Genomic DNA, 19,215 nt, shown 5'->3' with positions numbered 1-19,215 from the left:
AAGACGTTAGTCCAGCCTACACTTAGCTCATTCCAAAGGTCTCAGGAAATATACATGAAATTCAGTAGCTACAGTGATATATTTAAATAATGTATGTAATTTCTAACCCTTTTCTTGTTAAATTCAGAGGATCTATCTTAATGTTTCCTAATTCTTTATTATAGTACTGTAAAAAAAAAACAAAACTCTGTGCAAAAATCAATAATATAATGTTACTGACTCATTCTATCTTATGCTATTTCATGTCATTCCAAAGTGACATTGAAATACCACTAATGGAACAGTGACTACATCTTGCAATTATAGTAAGAGTAACAACTACTGGTTGGAACAATTTGTGAGAGAATTTGGAAGGCATTTTTATACTTATTAAGCACTGCCACATTCCTTCCAAGCAGTGATGATGGTATTAATTTAGTTCTATTCACCTCACAGTAATAATTTCCAGATAAGCCACTTTCAAACCCAGCAGTTCAGGCTCAGCATTTCCAGAAGTTACACTGAAGGGCAGGCCTGACTGATTGGGCTGATCTTGAATCACTTACATAAAGAACTAGCTTCATAAATAGCTCTTTGAAAAATTATGTGCCCACATGCTAAACTGATTATCATCAGGGAATGTGCATGGGTAGAATACATTCCAGCTGTCATCTTAACTCCATTTTGGAATAATGTTTTCTCCTTCTGGACTAATTTCTCCCTCTAGAAGTATCTATGCTGCAATAAATGTACATAACTTAGCTGAAAGGTCAGCGGAAAGACAAGAAACAGGTAGAGTTCAGGCTCTTTGCAGGGAGAACCAGGATTCCAGACAACCGCATTCTAGTCCTGTCTTTGCAACTGCTTTGTGGCCATGGTAAGCCACCTGTCCTATACGCTGGCTGGAGTTTTCTTATCTGCAAAACGGATTAATAATACTGACATCTTTAGCAAAGCACTTCAATTTTTCTTTGTGAAAATAACTATTGGTAAATTGAATATTACTATTAATACATTCAAGGAAATACTCTGTAGTCACTGGTGCCCTGTTACAGGATTTATTAGCTTATCTGAGGACGGTTTTCTACCAAGGACTGACATCCACTGAACATTAAAACTTTCTGCGTTGTTTTTATGCATTCTGTTCTGTTTAACATGAGAAAAAAAGAACCTTAAAAACTAGGTCATGCAGTAATAACTTATTTTGTTGCTTAAAAAGAAAATCTATCAAGAGAAAACTCTAACATAACATTTGAAGAGGTAATTTGTAGTTTCACCTTTTCAGGATTTTCTGGGATGCCATTGTCTATAACCTGATTACATTGCTTTGGTAAGGGATAGTTTTGTGATGAATTATGTATTTGAGATGAGCATAAAGTAGAAACATACTGTGTGATGTTACTGAGGCTAATGAGTATTATATGAACATGCATCAAATAACATCAGAACAAGCAAACTGGATGTCTTAATACAATAAACTGAATGGGATAACTGCTGCATTCTGTTGGAGGGATGCAGACCTGATAAACTGAGTGTTGTAATTCTTGCATGAATTTATTACCTTATTTATTGAACGAATGCTCCCTCCTGCTCCAAAAGGAAAAAAGAAAAATAATTGTTAGCCTTTATTTTTTGTTAGGCTCTGAGTATCCATGATATGCAGCTGAATTAGTAGTCGTCAAAAAGATGCTTGGAAATCTCATTGTTTGGACTGAGCTTTTTTTTTCGTTGTCTGTTTGGAAGTCATGAACTTACTCTGTATGCTGTGCATAAATGTGTTATTCATTAAATAGTGTAAGTAAATAATTTTCATTCTATGGAATGCACATGAACTGTTCTTACTATTCCTTGTTTGCACTGCGTAATAGTCTTACTACCCTCATGTCACATGCCTTTTTGATAGGGCCAACGGAATTTTTGAAGTAGGAAGACATGAAAAAATGAAAAAAAAAAGTATGGTTTCCCCAAGGACTCCTCAAATTACTTGCTATAGATGGTCTAGTTTCAAAAAACAGCTGATTTATTTATGATTTTTACTCTAATAAATGGGAAGCTCCATGACAAATCAGGTCAATGCCACAAATCTGTAAAGTTGGTAAAAATCTTCACACATACTTAGGGCTGACTCATTTCGGGTACCTCTACAGCATAGCTTTATAGCATCTATATTGTCCTATGTATCCTTCAAGTGTGGACTTTGCCCGAGAAAGATTAAATCTACTTCTCCATTTTTCCTTTGTTGTACATCTTAAAGATTAACATACTACTCTGATCCTAGAAGAAGGAAGCACAGGAAATCTTATGCTTCTGGTATCTCCTACTCAATTTTAGTCTGGTGATATTTGAATAGAGTCTGACTTCTCACTAAAGGATTTAGGTATTTATACAAGACCAAACATTTGAAGTTCACCTACTTCTATCAGAGCCCACGTTATTCATTACTGCAAGGCCATATGGTAATCTACTTGCTCACACTGTGTAGCAACTCTCTCCATGAAAGGGTCAGTGAAATCAATAGGGCTATTTGAAGTGGAAGACATTCTATTGAATGTGTTAAAGCACTAAAATCCAGTCCTTATTTAAAATCCTGTCTAGATGTGTTTTTAGCATGCTCTACTGCAAAGCCAATCAAACAGATAAAAGCATTGGCGGAATGAAGTTTAACAAACCGTTTAATAAAATGAATGATTTGGTCTGTCCCTGAAGAAATTAGCATTTATTCCTTTATACACTCAGCCTTCTTAGAGATTATGTCATCTGTCATGTGCACGGCGTAATGCATTCTGTAAAAATGACTTCAGACTCCTTCATGCTCATTTGAGAATGACCACAGATTTTGGACTGCTACGTGCATAGGCAATTAATAACCCGTATTAATTTTAAGTGTTGATATCTAAGATAGTAATAGCCAAACAAATCATGTGTGCTCAGCCTTTTTATACCCAGGAAATCCAATGCGCTGAGCTCACTTCATGTGCTACAAGAAGTTGTTCCCTACATATGCAAGTCAACTGTGTAGACTATATTTTTCTCTTCATGCACAGTTGCTATTTTTCCCACTCATTGCTGAATATTTTTAAAATAGGTAGTTGTCATGAAAATACTGGCACAGTTGCATCCTATAAGCTCTTCACATAGGACGTAGCATTGAACATAAGGGTTAAGTGTACACAGACAAATAACTTGCCTCTTTGCTCCCTGATGCATTAAATTCCAGGCTGCATACCTAGTAGCGCAATTCTAGGATTGCCTTTGGAGAGCAATTTGTTCCCTCCTTGATGACACCTAACTATGATCCAGAGGATGATGAACTTCAAAGATTTCTCCAGGAGACTGCATACACAAGATCACACCAAGTTTGCTTTCCTTTACCATGGAAAGACCTCCAGGACAACTTCAGCAAGTTATTGAACCTGCAAAACTCTGTGAGCCTACTGCCACATTAGAGTTACAAAGTAAGCATATCATCACGTCATATCCTTTCTCCTTAGAGGACATGCCTTAGAAGTGTCAACATAGTCACAGGAAAGGACAACCACATTATCTGGGATATTTGGCATATAACTTCTCAGAGGCCACTCTCAACTGATGAAATATTTTCTGGCTGATCTAACTAAAGCCAGGACCCAGTCCTAACAAAAAAGAAATCTCTTAATCCATATATACTGAATCGCATCCCTCACCTCTTGGCAGGAGATCTACGAAGCTGACAGTATGGTCCCAAATAAATAGATTTCTGTAGCTAGCGTTACAAGTCTTTCATTATGCAGTGCCATATTCTTTACATTTGTGTATACATACTGTCTGGCCCAAATAAAGTTTCTAATAAAGTAACCTTTTCTTGACTCTAATGTAGCTTAGTCTTCCCATTATCTCCTTCCTTGATACGTAAATACGAAGGAATTCAAGACATTTGCTTTTATTATAGTTTGCTCTACTTGTACAGATATCATATGTAACTAAATAAAAAAATTCTTCATGTCTGGAGCTAAGAATGACTCTACTTCTCTAGAATCAAGTAAAAAAATAAATATTCAATGAGTTCAGGATTCTTGATATTACTGTAATAATCACAATTAGCTACAAGTGATTGTATGATATAAAATTAAGGACCCGTGATAACAGACGTTAAAGGAAAAAAGGAAAAGAGCATTGCCTGGTGGTGAGATCCAGGAACTAAGGGGCAAATATTAAGTTCTCTAGGTTTAGGCAAATGAAAAATCTAACAATGGGAAGGCAGTGACTGACTATGATGTGCCTGGTCTTACCCTGTGGTATCACTCAGTGTGGAGCAACCCTGAACTGAGAGTGTGATGTCACAAGTTATTGTGAATTCTCAGGGGAATTCACAATAGTAAATGTATCACTTGAAGTTCACACCTATTCGCTTAGCAGAAACTTGTTTGTTAGATAATACTATAAATAAACCTTCAACCTAAGAGAAGATAGGTTAAATCTCTCTCTTTAAGATTATCAATTCATTAATTGCTTTTTTTTTAATGTCTTATTAACAGAAAATGGATGGAGCTCTTCGGGTGAAAGAACTGCAGAGCTTTCATTGGTTATACTAAAAGTTTTAATTTTATCTCAGGTGATTTTTGGCTTTTCACAAATATGACAAAAAGCAAATCAGTAGAGGTATTTCTGTTGTTCACAAAAACATACCCCAGAAATGTACTGCTTGATATTGCACATTTTGAATTCTGTTATCCACCACTTTTAATCCTGAAATACATTGAATTTGACTGAAAGTGCTTTATAGACTGACATATTCTTGTAATGTTATATTTTTCATTTATGAACCTACTTGACACAGTTTGAAAATTGCATAACATCCATAAAATAGGTAAAATTGCATGAATTTGAACGCAATTTTATCAGTTAAAATTGAGTAGGGTAAATACTTGAAAAAAGCTGGTAAATTATTAAGTATAGTATAAGAATGACCAAACCGAATAGCATGATTGTAGCATTTCCTGGAATACAACAACTAATACTTCCTTAGCCATTGACAACTTAATATATTTTGCAGCCGGGTATAAACACATTTAGTTGCATCTATGTTTTGCAAAAGCAATGACTGGTGTCTGCTTAGTCAATCAAAGAGTAACGTACATACTAATGATGTGAAGTAATTAGCAATGTATGTACTAATGTAATACTAATGTATTCTTGTTTTCAAGGGCTTAACGTGGCACACTAGTAAAACAGCACAGGAATTGCACACTGCAGTTATTATATTAACTTGAAAAGAAATTTTTGAACACATTTCCCTGATGTTAAAATATAGGAGGAAAGAAAATACATTAGTTTTACTAAAAATTTGCCAATGATATTAAATGTTTTCAGGAAATTTCACTGAGATGGTTGGATCCACCCCCAGCATATCTTGCCATCTCACATTCTTCACTGGAAACTAGCTTTTGTCTTCTATAGGCCACAAAAAAATCTCAGTAAATATGAATTATTTGCCCTGCTCTTTCATAGGTGCCAGGAAGTGGTTACTCTTCTGTCTTAGTCTGAATTGCTGTATAGAAAGAACATAGAATTTCTTGTAGAAAATAAAATTTGTCTCTTTAGTATCTACCCTGTCATAAGGATTCCAGAGGGGACAATTTCACCACATATTCCATAATGCTGTTGCAAAATTTAAGATTCTTGTTTATAGATTTGCTTCTAATTTTAAGTTCAAGATTGTCTAGCCACTGGATATACATACACACATGCACACACGTATGCATGCTCCAAGGCTTTTTTTTCCAGACATTTTGGTGATCTTTTAATTGAATTCCAGTATTTTCATATTCTTATAGAAAATGACCAATTCTTATAAAATTCTATGCACGTATTACATCCTATTGCTACCTGCAATTCTCCTTTCTGATACATTCCGTGATCTCATAAGGCATTTTAGTTGTTGCCTTAAAAGCTTTTCATATTCATTTATGATGAATTATAAGTCACATGGCTTATTTGCTCTATACCGAAAAATTCACTTGTGGTCGGATTTGCCTGTCACGTAAATGAAGAATCAATGAGTGTAAGTGTAGGTGTGGCTGAAGCATGCAGGACTGAACGTGCCTGAACCTTTCTGTTGGACTAGCATGGCCAGGAGTTTGTATAGTCTTCTTCAGAGAGTGGACAAACAATCAGTGTAGATGTAAGGCAGGCATCAGGAGTATCAAGATGTGCTTAGAACTGCTGTGGAACCTCTTCTCTCAGTGTGAAAGAGATACAGGAGCAGGCTTCCATCACAGAGCGTCCCAAACTCTACATTTAGCCAAATTGTTTATTCCAAGATGGGTTATTTTGGGTTTGGCTGTATTAAAAAAATATTTGTTCAGCTGCAATCTTTTTGCTTCTCATCATTTAAGTCCTGTCCTTTTTGTATGCTCTGTTTGTGTGTTCCTAGAGTATTCTGTCTTGCAAAGCCTCAAGAAAGATCTATCTAAACTTAGATGAGTGATAAAATGTTGAATAATATTGGCTAGGAACTGATTCTGCAAGGGGTCTTTATGTTGTCAGTCCTCACTGATCATTAAGGGCTACCTAAAGGTCTGTCTATAGCTAACTTTAATCTTCTCCAAAACATGTGCCTACAGTGTAAACTTTAAAATAGAGAGGTCACAGTTGCTTGATTTTTGTATTAAATCAAATAGAATAGACAAAGGCTGTGCTTTCACGAGACAATTATACATCAATACTCTTACTTTTATTAAGTAGACATATAATATTATTCAAGAAATTTGACAACAATTACTTTAAGTAGATCATTTTAATGTAATTTCTCACAAAATATTCTTTATGAATAACTATAAACCGAGTATCGTTCATTTTTTTTATTGGTTGAAGGATTTACTGAAAAAGCAATTGAAACTCAGGCTGCATGTGCTCAGTTGCTGTTGCTTAAACCTCTCACATGATATTATCAAAATTGAGACATTTAAGTCTGCATAGCAGATCTTTCCCATTGTTCCTTCATTTTCTCATTAGCTATGTCTTATTTTTTCCACTAGCACAGTGCATTCCAAACTTTTACTGGTATTATTTGTAAATCACGTAAATGTTGAGTATTATGAGGCAGTATGGATGATGGGTTTCTGGTAGAAATTATGACAGGCAGTAAAGTCAGTCATTAAAACTTGGAAAGCAGTAGTAAGTCCTAAGATGAAGAAAAAGTGAGGAATATGGAGAGGAAATTGGGATCCAAAAAAAAAGAGGCTCTTGAATTATTAATTACAGTACAGGAAATGTAATGGGAAAGCTGGGATATTATTGAACTTTATTCAAAAGATGAAAATAATTTGCTTGTTTAGTTTCTTTATATATTGATTTTCTCCTTGGTGTAACCCTATGGATAAAATTTAGCGTGTAGAAAGGAAAGAACTCAAACCCTGTTGATGCTGCATTTTTATAAAATTATATTTTAGAACCCTTTTTTCTATTCCTTTTGTAATGATTTTCAACACTATTTTGAATAAAATTACTTAAATATCTTTTTTTGTTTGACCAGTGGTTCTTCATAAAGATTTTGTTTGAATACTATTAAAAAAGAGGTGCAAGAGGAAAACAGAATTTATTCTAACACTGCTAACACTAATTACTGAGTAGCATGCTAAAGCACTCTGAGAGCAGGGGCAGAATAAATGTAAGTAGAGAGTCCACATCTTTTCATCCCTAATAATTCTTCTCCCATAATTTTTGAAACACAATGTGGATATTTAATATTATAAGGCCTCAAGGACCATCACCCTTACCTACCCTGTATCATGTTGGCCATGGAGTTTCAGCAACCTAATTGAGCCTTCAGTGTTGTTGTGCCTGTGAAGCTGAAGATATCTTCATTAGCCATATTTTGGAGATGGAACATTTCTCTCACCTCTCACTTCCAAGGTAGCTCATTTATAAGCTGAACTTTGAGAATCTAGCTAGTTCGCTGCTAACAAATTAAGAATGGCCTGTGTGCTTCATTTCAAATTAAAATGTGTCTAATTTTAATTTTATTCACAGAAAAAAAAACAAGCAAAATATGAAGGTGTTTGCCCAGTGAAAACGCCACCTGACATTGTACTCATCTTAGTCATAATCACAAGGAGCTCTTTTTTATTTCACCTGAGATTCTCATTGCTAACTCATTCACTCCCTGTCTACATTGCTATTGTTTCTTTTACTTTTTTTTTAAAAAGCAAAGAATCAAATACATTCCTGTTCTGCCACTGATATTAATGAATTAAGAAGTATATGGCGATCTAGGAAGCAGGTGGCAGAAAGGGCTATAAAACATACGTGTAGGTATATTTTTGTTTTGCTTTGCATTTGTACCCAGCTATTATCCATTGGGATTCTGTACCCCGGTTAAAAAAAAAAAAAGTTATGATTTGGTAACAGTTTTACTTTCATTATCAGTTAGAATGAGGAGATATTTTTTTCACCTATAATTAAAAGAACAGAATTCTGCTCTCTTTTGAGGTCTATAGAGATTCAAAAGCTCATTATTACTGTTATTAAGTAACGGTATTCTTTCATCTGGATATTTTTATATTAGCTGCTCTTTTGCTGTCCATCTCACATTTACTGTTCAGCTGTTTTTATCCTCACAAATATTATATACTTTATCTTTGTAACTAAGCAAAAAGAACCCATTTACTGAGATTTTATTTCTAATAGTACTGAAGTATATTAAGAACTTTTTGTAACAGCTTTCCTAGGTTAACTTAAAATAAGGTGCATGTGAATTCAAAGAAAGAGATGGAGTCAAAACGATAGATACTTGGGATATTCAAAACAGGCTTTGTTTTCAAAATATTTCTTCTCCAAATGTTTTAGATGCAGTGCCTGAGTTTGGTATCAAAAGTTTACACACAGTGCAAACCTGTGCACATTCAAGGATAGTGTCATCCAATTGCAACTGTTTGTTGCAAGTCTGGAAATGGGTGCAAAACCCATCACTTTTAACCTCACTGAAAAATTCCTTTATAGTAGAAACAAGTCCTCACTATTTTGTCTGCCTATTTGTCAGCTCTGAAGCAGGACAAGAGACGCTGTCATTCAGGTTTGCTGATGTTAGAGGATTTTCAGATACTGTTGTTTCACAAATGGAACAGAATACACTGAAAAAGTACTAGTGCAGCCCATATCTTTCTTCTTAAAGAAATTCATTTGTTTTGGCAACAATTCTAAAAATGGTTAGCCTAAATGTTTAGTCGAAGAGTTAGCCCGGAGGGGGACAAAAGAAAAAAAAGGAACTACTTTTTCTGTATTTTGGATTTTATCATTTCAGGAAAATAATAATAACAAAACTCCTGAAAACTAAGTGCAAGGATAAAGTAGAACTAGAGGGAGAGGCGACTAATCACACTTTTCAAGATTTTCAAAGAGGCCAGTTCTAAAACTGAAGCAGTATCTACAAAGAAGTAGCTAAGCTATTTTAAATAATTGCATTCAATATGTGATAGATTCTGCAAAACACACATTTCTTTTTTGCTATTGAATCAATACATTGTCTCATGAAATAGAGTCCAAATTAGAAGTTTTTTTCTAAATCAGCTGAGCCACTGAGCAGCATGTTATTCCAGTTGTTGCCAGTGACTAGTTGTTCATTGCATCTTTCAGCATCATTTTTCTCCCACAAAATATTGTAAAAATAGATGTACAAGCCACCTAAGAAACCAGATTATATGAGCATCATTCCTTATATGGCAGCAAATCTATCCAGATGAAGTACTGAAACGCACTGCTCCTTTAATTTGGCTAGAGTTCTTAAAAGATGGTCCTAACTTTAGATGGGATTACAGGCAGAAGAGTCTAAGACACACCTCCTTTTCCTTTCCTTGTTTGTCCAGCTCAACCAACAACCTACTGCAAACCAGTAAAACGGAAGAGAAAAACACCTTTAATAACATGCAGTTCATGAAGCCTGCAAGGAAGGTGGCATGGAGACAGTTTCATGCTATTATGGCTGCAAATATCAATCACCTAAGATTCCTGGGAAACATCTATGCTGTTGCAGAACTGAGCCTTAACACATATCTGCCAACAAACACCCAGGCAGATCATCCTCCAGCTATGTTTTAGCTCATGTTTAAAAATAAACTGTGGACAACTTCCATGCTTCCTCACTCCTCCTTACCAGCATACAAGACCCATGGCAAATGTGTTAGACTTCTTTCTCCCTTTTACAGGATGAAGAAATTGCCCAGAGACTGCCTTGAAGGTTCTTACAGGAAAGAATGGAAACTAACGCTGGAACACGTCACCTCACATCCAGTTCTGCAAGTTATCCACAAAATGCTTTCTTCTTTCAGTTTATTTTTTGCATTGAATCAAATCATCAGCATCCTCACTGTATTGTATTTTATATTCATACTCCCTCTTCAAAACATCTGAAAATGCACAAGCAGTTCTACAATACAAGTGCCGAGGGAAAACATTAATTGCTCTTCTATGAACGTCAATTAAAGAACAGTTCAAGGCAAATATTTAAGATATTTTATTTTGCTCAAAGCACTGAATCATTTCCGTAATTATTTTAGCTGAAGGTTCAAGAAATGGGAGCAAGTAAACTGTAAGAACTAGGTTTGATTTTTTCTGCAATTTTTATTTTAATTATTAATCCAGGCAATGGGAGAAAATAAGAAAACAATTTCTATGCATACAGAATTTACTCTTATTGCAAATCCAATACAACAATGTATTTCCTACAGATTTTCTGTTGTGGGTAAGTACTTATTTAGAACAAATTCTTTGCTATAAAGGCAAAGAATCACTCTTGAGGCCATATGAAAATTAAAAGTCTTGAATACACAGCATTTATACCAGTAATATACTTACACGAGTAATCCAGTTGAATCAACAGGGCAATTTGTTTATGTACTATTCATTGCATTAAAACGCTGTAGAAATGTGTCCAAAAACGGTTTCCAAAAGCTGCCCTCTATTCAGTTTGTTAGATAACCATTAATAAAGGATGGGAAAATGCATGCATCCCTGTCACCAGTTGAAGAATATTTTCATAATAGTATCAGAAGGTTATAGACAAGTACAAGAAATACAGGAATGGAATATAGCAAGATTGCCTGCCATAATTCCAATAGCATAAGTGATGCATACTGCTGTCTCTGCAACCTCCTTTTGCTATCTGTGAACTTAACTGCCTGTGACACATCCTTTTATACAGACAGTACTTAAGAGGTTAGAGACAGAAGAAAGTTAGTCAGTCTCACATTTCCTTGAGGAAGTCCATAAATCATAGCCTTAAAATAATGTTGAAAATGACTACTGTATGAACAACTTCTGCAACAGTTATGTTCCGAAACTAGTAGAGTTAAGTTGTATTTGTCTAGCCTGGAAATGACCTTTTAGATGTGTATATCATTTTCAAGATAGCTTAGGCAGAGCAGGACAATGACATGTATTATTTCAACCACTCCGTTTTGTAAATTTAACCCAACAACTGGGATTCACGGGGAATATGATCTTTATATTTTTCATCTCCTGAGCATTATTAAAGTAGCAGATTTCTGAATACTTCCAGCCTTTGTTTTGGTATGCAGAGCTCTGTCATGCCCATTAGCATCTATGGCTTGCATTTGTTCCCCCAAGAAATCTGTTCAAGGTGTCTACTTACATACCAAGTCATTCTGATAGCATACGTGACGCTATTCCACTGATGTCCTGTGGAAGGGAGGAAACAAAAGAGTTAAAATGTTATACTTTAAAGAAAGGTCAGATGAGAGAGCAGTGACAGGAATGTGAAGATTCAGTGAAAAGCTGTGGCTTTTGAGCGTCATATGATTATCTGGATGTTCAGGTCAAATTGCGGAACACTTTCAAATGGAAATTTTCCAGTGCCGGACTCACAGCAGGAGTCCTCTCTACACTATGCCTTAATGATTTGCCCAAGTTCTTGCCTAAATCAGCTAAACTTTTTCTCTTCCTTAAGAAACTTAAGAAGCTCCCATATCCAATCTTATAGAAGAATATTGTGATAGCTATCCTGTGACTACCAGCTGTAAGATATGGAAGGAAGATGAATAAGGATAGAAATCTGGAAAGGATTAAAGTAGAGAAATAAATAAATAGATAAGCAAGCACTGGAATAGGTTGCACAGAATGGTTGTGTAGTGTCCATCCTTGGAGGTTTTCAATACCCAGCTGGACAAAGCCCTGAGCATCCTGCTCTGACTGAAGCTGGTCTGATTCAGTGCTGATCCTGCTCTGAGCAAAAGGCTGGGCTACAGACCACTAGATGTCCCTTCCCACCTGAAGGATTCTCTAATCAGACTTAGTTGTTAAGACAATCCCAATCCATTGATTTTTGTTTCTCTATAATCTGTTACATACAAATTGTTATTTAGCAGACAAAAGAGTAAAAATGTGTTTTTTCCTTTGTGGTTAGAATTCCTACTTGGAAGACCTATATTATTAGTCTCAACTTCATTATGTAGGTCTTTTAGTAAAACAGCTACAAAACATTGTAGTTTCTATGCCTGTTCCAAACACACCTGATAACTTAGGGCTACTCCCAAGAGATAGAAGCTGTGGGTTTAAATCCTCTGAGGCAGAATATATAAGTCTTCCATACCCTCAGTAAATGCAGTTGTCTATCTAAATGAGCTGTCAGGCAAAATAATAATAGCAATCATATTTAAAAGAAATCCAAAATAAAAAATAAAAGAATTTATTGTGCACTTCTTTTCATCATGAGTATGAAAATTTTATTTCATCTGAAATCATTGCAGTCTTCTCGCCCTAATTATGACTCAAGCTGCTTTGAAAATTTCTGTTGAAAGGTTTTCTCTTCTGAAAAATGTGGTTTCTGTCAACTTTCCCTAGGGAAAAACATTTTTCATTTGTTATTATTATTTATTTCCAGCAGTAAAATTAAAATAAAATATTTTGTTTCACATTAGGTGACTTTTTGATCAGTGGGTTGAATCATAATGTTTCACTAGGGAGTGATCGGGTGTTAATTTATGTATCTGTGTTGCAATAATGCTTCAAAGGAGTCTGGAAAGTGGGTGTTTCAGAAACAAGTGTTATCTTGGTGTATCCTCTGTTACTGTGCATCACATCAATTTCAAATTCTCCTATGACAGAGCTTTACACACATACAAAAAAAAGCAAAACAAAAAAACCAAAACCCTCCACATGATTCTTATATATCCTAGGACATGTAATAGTTTGAAAGCTTTTCACATATCAGAAATGTGAAAATTAGGTACTGTTATTTCAACTTCCATGAAGCACTATGATAATCTAGGATGACATTTCAATTTCAAATGAAACTCAGATAAAACATTTTAGCCCCATTCATACAATCAGGATTTACTAACTATAACTTTATATTGTAAAGCAGCCTTTCTTCTCCTCAGTTCATTAAGGAAATCTTGAATTATCAGACATTTCTACAAGAAATCTGACTTTCAAGTTTCACACATAGGATAAAAATCTATGGGAAGGTAAAAATATGAGCCCTGTGCCTAGAAAGCCAGCTTTCTAGGAAAAAAGAAAAAAAAGAAAATTGAATTTGGAAGTAAGGAGCGTGGGGAAGAAATAGGGCTTTGCAACAGTTGTAAGAGCTAATTAGTAGTTCATAGGCCTGTAGTTTTAATAGAACTCATTTTAATAATAAAAGTGTTATCATACCCTAAATGTCCTTGCAAAGATCTTGTAAAGGCATCACCTACCTTCTCTACCCAGTCATTCTTATGCTAAACTTTTATCACCTTTTAGTAGCTGAGTTTTGCAAATCAACAGTCAGGGCATTTACCTGCAAGCAAAAGTGAAGGGTGGAAATGTCTTATAAATCAAGGCACTAAGATCTCTTTAGATTATTATCAGCAAGTTGATGAGGGAAATCTTTATATAATCATGCGAGGTTTCTTTTTTCTTCTCATTTCCAAGCTGTGTACAGAACAACACTGGTTAATTATTCCTCAGCCAAAAGGTACTTTTTCAAAATATGTATAGCAGGAAGAAATAAAAACAAAAACTCCCTAAAAATCCTCCCCAAGTAATTCATTCCCCAGATGAAGTTCAAACCTGCATTAAAAGGAGGTAGCATAGACTTTCAATAAATGGCCTTTTGTGAAAGAAGGTAGCAGCTTCCGTGTTCTTTGTCTCTTAAACCCAAGTTCCTCCTTTATATTAATTATAGAAATTTAAACCCATGACCTGCATGTGAGAGAGCTCTCCATCAGCAGTCAAATCTGTTTCCAAAACTTTTGTATCACCCTTGGAAAATCAATAACTGAATTACAGTGGATGGCCAGATAGGAAAAGAAAAATTTCAATATCTGTTGTAGTCCTCCCTCACCTTCATTTATTCTCTTCAGTTACAGACTTTCATGCTCCTTTCAGATCATGCTGGCTCCTCTGTGGCTCCCCAGCATGATGTTCCATGTCCTAGAAGCCCTTGGTTGTAGTCCCACTCCAAAGCTATGGCCCACTCAAGCTGAACATGCTACTAGTGAAGATGTCTTTGAAGATCGCTAGCCATCAACGATTTTGAGTATGGCAAAACTTGTGATGTGAGAGCTTCAAATGTCTGCCCAGACGGTGTGACTTTTCTTTTCCCTAATCCCCCTGCACAGCATATGAAGGTAAAATATTAAGCATTCAAAGTTTACAAAAATTTGACCAGGGTAAAACTTTACTGTTAGCTTCTGAGAGTCAGGTACAGGAACAACTTTTTCTGATGTGATAAGGAGAATAATCTCCAGAAATGGCCACAGAGACTTTTCTTTCTAGACAGAAGGAAGGTACTGGACAAGAGCCATCAGCACAGAATGAGTTCCCTATGACTGCCTTTTCCTTATGAACAATTTGCTAGATGAATTCTCAGTGATCGACCAAGTGGAAACGTTGGATGCCTGTTTAGTTTAAAATCCATTCTGCTCTATTAGTCCAGATAGAAGTCAAAAGGTACCTGGTGTTTAATTAATTTTATTTTCTTTCTGGAGAGCAAGCCTGAAGGAACAAAGTTCTGAATAATTAGAGAGGCGTGCTAAAATAGAAGCAAAATGGAGGAAGGGAGTACAATCATTTAAATATTGTTCTTCTTTAATGGATTCTTGGGACAAGCCTAATATCAAAATACCGGATTTGGTTATTTTCCAATTCTTTCTTCTAAGGATATAGGAGTGGAAAATAGGAGGACACATATCTGCAGTCATCATTCTCTAGTGGCTGCATTACTTTGATCATATTCAGGAGAATATCTTTAACCATAAGTAAAACCATAAGTAAAAAATACCGTAAGCAGAAAATAAAAATAATAACCAGAAAACATGGTTTAACACAATTTGATTTAGATAGCTTGCTTCTTGTCTTCATAGTTTTTCTCATGAACAAAGATGATAATACAAGAACAACCTGGTGGTCATAAAAAGAGATATGCTAGATCAAGCTCCAAGTGTGGTCAATTCCACTTTTTATAGCTAGAGGAAACAAGGGGGCCAAAAATTCCTCAAGAGACACTTCGGAGAAGAAATTTTTATCCCCTCATTGCCATCAGAATCTGCAATCTGAACAGAGCTCACAGTGATTACGTAATGAAGAGATCGTGTCCAAGAAAAAGAAAAAGAAAAAGACATTTATTTGAACATTCACATTTAGGATTCACTGTGAAATCTCTGCAACTCATATAACATAGATTCAGTGACAGCTAACAACAGCAGAAGCATGTTAACAAGGCTGTATAAGCTGAGTGGATAATGGGAATGCTGCCTAGAATCCCAGGGGAGATGGTACAGCTAGATCACTGAGATAAATCAGGGATTCATGAGAAGAATTTTTTTCCCTGCTTTGGATGTGAATTTGTACAAACGCTGCTTCTATGTTGTACGCGCAGCATGTTGCACTGCTCTTCTGCTACAGCAATATGTGCTCAAAGCCCTGCCACTGCGAACTGTGACCTTTCAAATATACTGGCAGAATAGAATTTTCCAGATTTGTTGAAAAAAATCAGCAAAACAGCAAAAATAAAAGTTATCCTTTTGCTGAGTGATAGCAAGGATATCTTCCTCTTTATTCTTTTCTTCAGTAACGAAGACTACAAGAGTTAGTCCAATATTTGGCACCCTTATTTGATGCGTTAGAAAAAGACTAACTGTTCTTAACACCAGCAGATTTTGGCCTTCATTTTCTTTGTTTCTCTCTTTTTTTTTTTTAGCTTTTCTAGACATGTTATGAAAAAGATTTTAACCAAAGGATTTGATCTTAGCCAAACCTCTGCAACGTGCCTTTCCTATATCTTATCACAGTAAATCGGCAGAGGAAGAAAATGGATAGAATTATGCAGGCATGCATCCTCTGAGTTCAATAATCATTGGATAGAAGTCATCCTAGGCATGTTACATATATACACATTGTATTTTCATACGGAGTGTCAGATACTTAAACTATTGTTTCAAATTCTCCTAGCTAGAGATCTGCTGCTAAGACCAAAATGGGAAAATATATCATATCTAAGTCATATTGTACATATGAAGAAATCCACACATGTAGTATATTTATATAAAGTAATTATATTTGTATTTTCCAATTTTCCTCACTGAAGGAAGAAACCCAACTCTTGCTCTAAGCCAAGATAGAAGCTTAATATTTACTTTATTCACTTTTCACCTTGACAGAAGTGGAACCTCAACTGAAAAAAAAAAATCCAGCCCTAGCTCTTCATATTATTTCCCTTTTTTCCAAAGTAAGGTCCTGTGCTTATGTCAATATTAAATATCTGCCACACTAGAGGCCTTATAAAAGACATTTATATCTCAAAGATCATTTTTTCCTGAAGAAAAGTAGAACAAATTATATTCAGCAAAAAAGCCTGTCAGTTATTTTAAGAGGACATAATACAGGCAGTCCTTTCACTGAGGAATTAGAAAAGAACATTAGCACCCAATTCCTGAAAGTAAATTGCCAAAAGAATTTAAACTACCCACAGGTTAATGTAAGTAAAAATTTATCACTTGCTCAACAGCTCCCTTTCTTCAAAAACTTCTTTAGGCAGGATAATGGGTAAAACTAACAAAACAACAAGCTATTTCCAAAAGCCCCAGCTTTAAAGTTTTTTCTTCAAGCTCGGTACGTTACTCTTAGGCTTTTCATCTCATGTTTGACATATCTTAAAAAGCAGTTACATTTGGCAAAATAGTTCCTCTTCCTCTCAGAAGAGGCGAGCCACCCAGCTGTATTTCCTTACATGCATGTGTTTGTTTTGTACTAGATAGCAAATGATTATGTTGTATTTATGGATAAACACTTTACTAAACTATTCATTTTGCAGTGCTTCATCATACCAGGTCTCCCAATTAAACAGAGAATATTTACAAATAAGCCCCACAGGAATCACTTAAAGAGCAAAATATTCTCTCTCTTGGTAAAATATAAGGCAGAGATAACACTTGTAAAGTATTCCCTAATCAGTAATCTGTGCAAATATTTGAAGAATTATGACATTAGGATATTTTTAGAAATATTTCTGCAAGCTTATACCAAAGGCCTTTTCCTTTCTGTTTTTCTATTTTTGGTAAGACAATAAAGGCGTCTCACTTTTATAATTTAATTGCTAGCTGTAAAACCCCTTCCTCACACCATTTTTCTTGTGTTCCTTTACTGAAGGAGTTCCTTTCTAGGTTATAAATACTTGGAAAATATAAGATTCTACCAAATTACTCTTGTATAAGGAAGGAGATTTATTTCTTTCCAAAACATTCTTTTGTAGCTTATCTGTGCTTTGATCAAATGATTCTGAAATGTATGGCTTACAATTTGTACGCTCTTGCAAATTACAGTAAAGGACTACGATGAAATGGTCAAAAAGACAAAAAATGAACATAACTAATATTTATATATGGATTTTAACACTTTATATAGAAATAGCTGATACAGAATGTCAAAGCAAAACAGAAGTTAGGAAGCTATATTCTAAATTGAATCTATACACACTTTGAACGAATAAATGTCTTTTTATGGTATTTTAGTGTGGTACATTTGATATTTGATAGAAATCAGGAATCGGACATTTTCTAAGAACATCCTGTAATAACTTTAACAGTCAAAATAAGCAATTAACCAACCAAAAAATCTAAGCCCCAACCAACCAAATGTAACTATAGCCATGTGAACTACTACTTAACTAATCATTATGAATTTTGAAATAATTCCAGATATTTAATAAGAGTCAATAAAAGGTAACATTAAAGCTGTAATAACAGAAACGATAAGTAATGATATCTGAGTGATTAATGATGTTTGCACTAGCTTTTTTTAGTTTTATATGTTAAAATGCCACTTGATGAGGGCTGTAGTCATAAAGTCCTTGTTTAGGAATAATTACTCATAGCTACCAGTATATAAGCAAATTATGACCTGAAACTTCCTTGCGGAAATAAGTATTTGGATTTTAACAAATATGAGGCAACAGGCTGCATTAGACCCTCTTAAAAGCTCTACAACTGAATAAAGAATAAAATGAGACTGAATAGAAACGTATTCCAAAAACCACAAAATTAATTGGCATATTTTTCATATGGAATATCAGATGGAAAAAAGTACACAAACTAGGAGTAACTAATGCAGACCACTATTTTTAAAAAAGAGGAAAAAATTAATAATACTCTTATCAGAGCTTAAATTAATCAATTTTAATGCTAAAACTAACATAATACTAAGGTTATTTTAACCTGATAAGTCTTCAACACTTAGGCCTTTCAAATTGTGAATTTTAATTTGAAATGTGGACAATTTTGACAAAATTGTATTTTTCTTATTGTAAGTGTGTTTTTGTCAGTCAAGATTAAATTTATATTAAAACCTTGAAAATTAATATTAAAGTAAAGTACATTGCAATGAAAAAATCTTGAAAACTGAAACATTATCGTCTTCCCCCCCTTTTTAATTAAGATAAGAAAAAAAGAATTTCAGCATAATAAAGTTCAAGTACATTTTTAAACTATATTTTCTCCATTCTATAAAATAAAATTCTGACCTTTATAAGCTCTCCCAAAGAATAAGGAATTCCTGGGTTTGGTCACTTTTACTACATAAACAGCATAGTTCAAGATCAACTCTCCCTAAGTTGTGCTGTGTCCCAAGTGCTGGCAGCCGATGGCCAGCTTGCTCCAAGGGAGGCTAAGTACGCCAGCAGCCCGAATGATAGGTGGCTTTTAGGAAGCAGAAGGGTCATGGAGGCATTACACCAGAAATTGTACCCCGTATCAGCTTTCTACTTTT

Source organism: Struthio camelus, chromosome 5 (assembly GCF_040807025.1).
Source record: "Struthio camelus isolate bStrCam1 chromosome 5, bStrCam1.hap1, whole genome shotgun sequence".
In the NCBI taxonomy this organism is placed as follows: domain Eukaryota; kingdom Metazoa; phylum Chordata; class Aves; order Struthioniformes; family Struthionidae; genus Struthio; species Struthio camelus.
Note: the sequence above shows the minus strand (reverse complement) of the source record.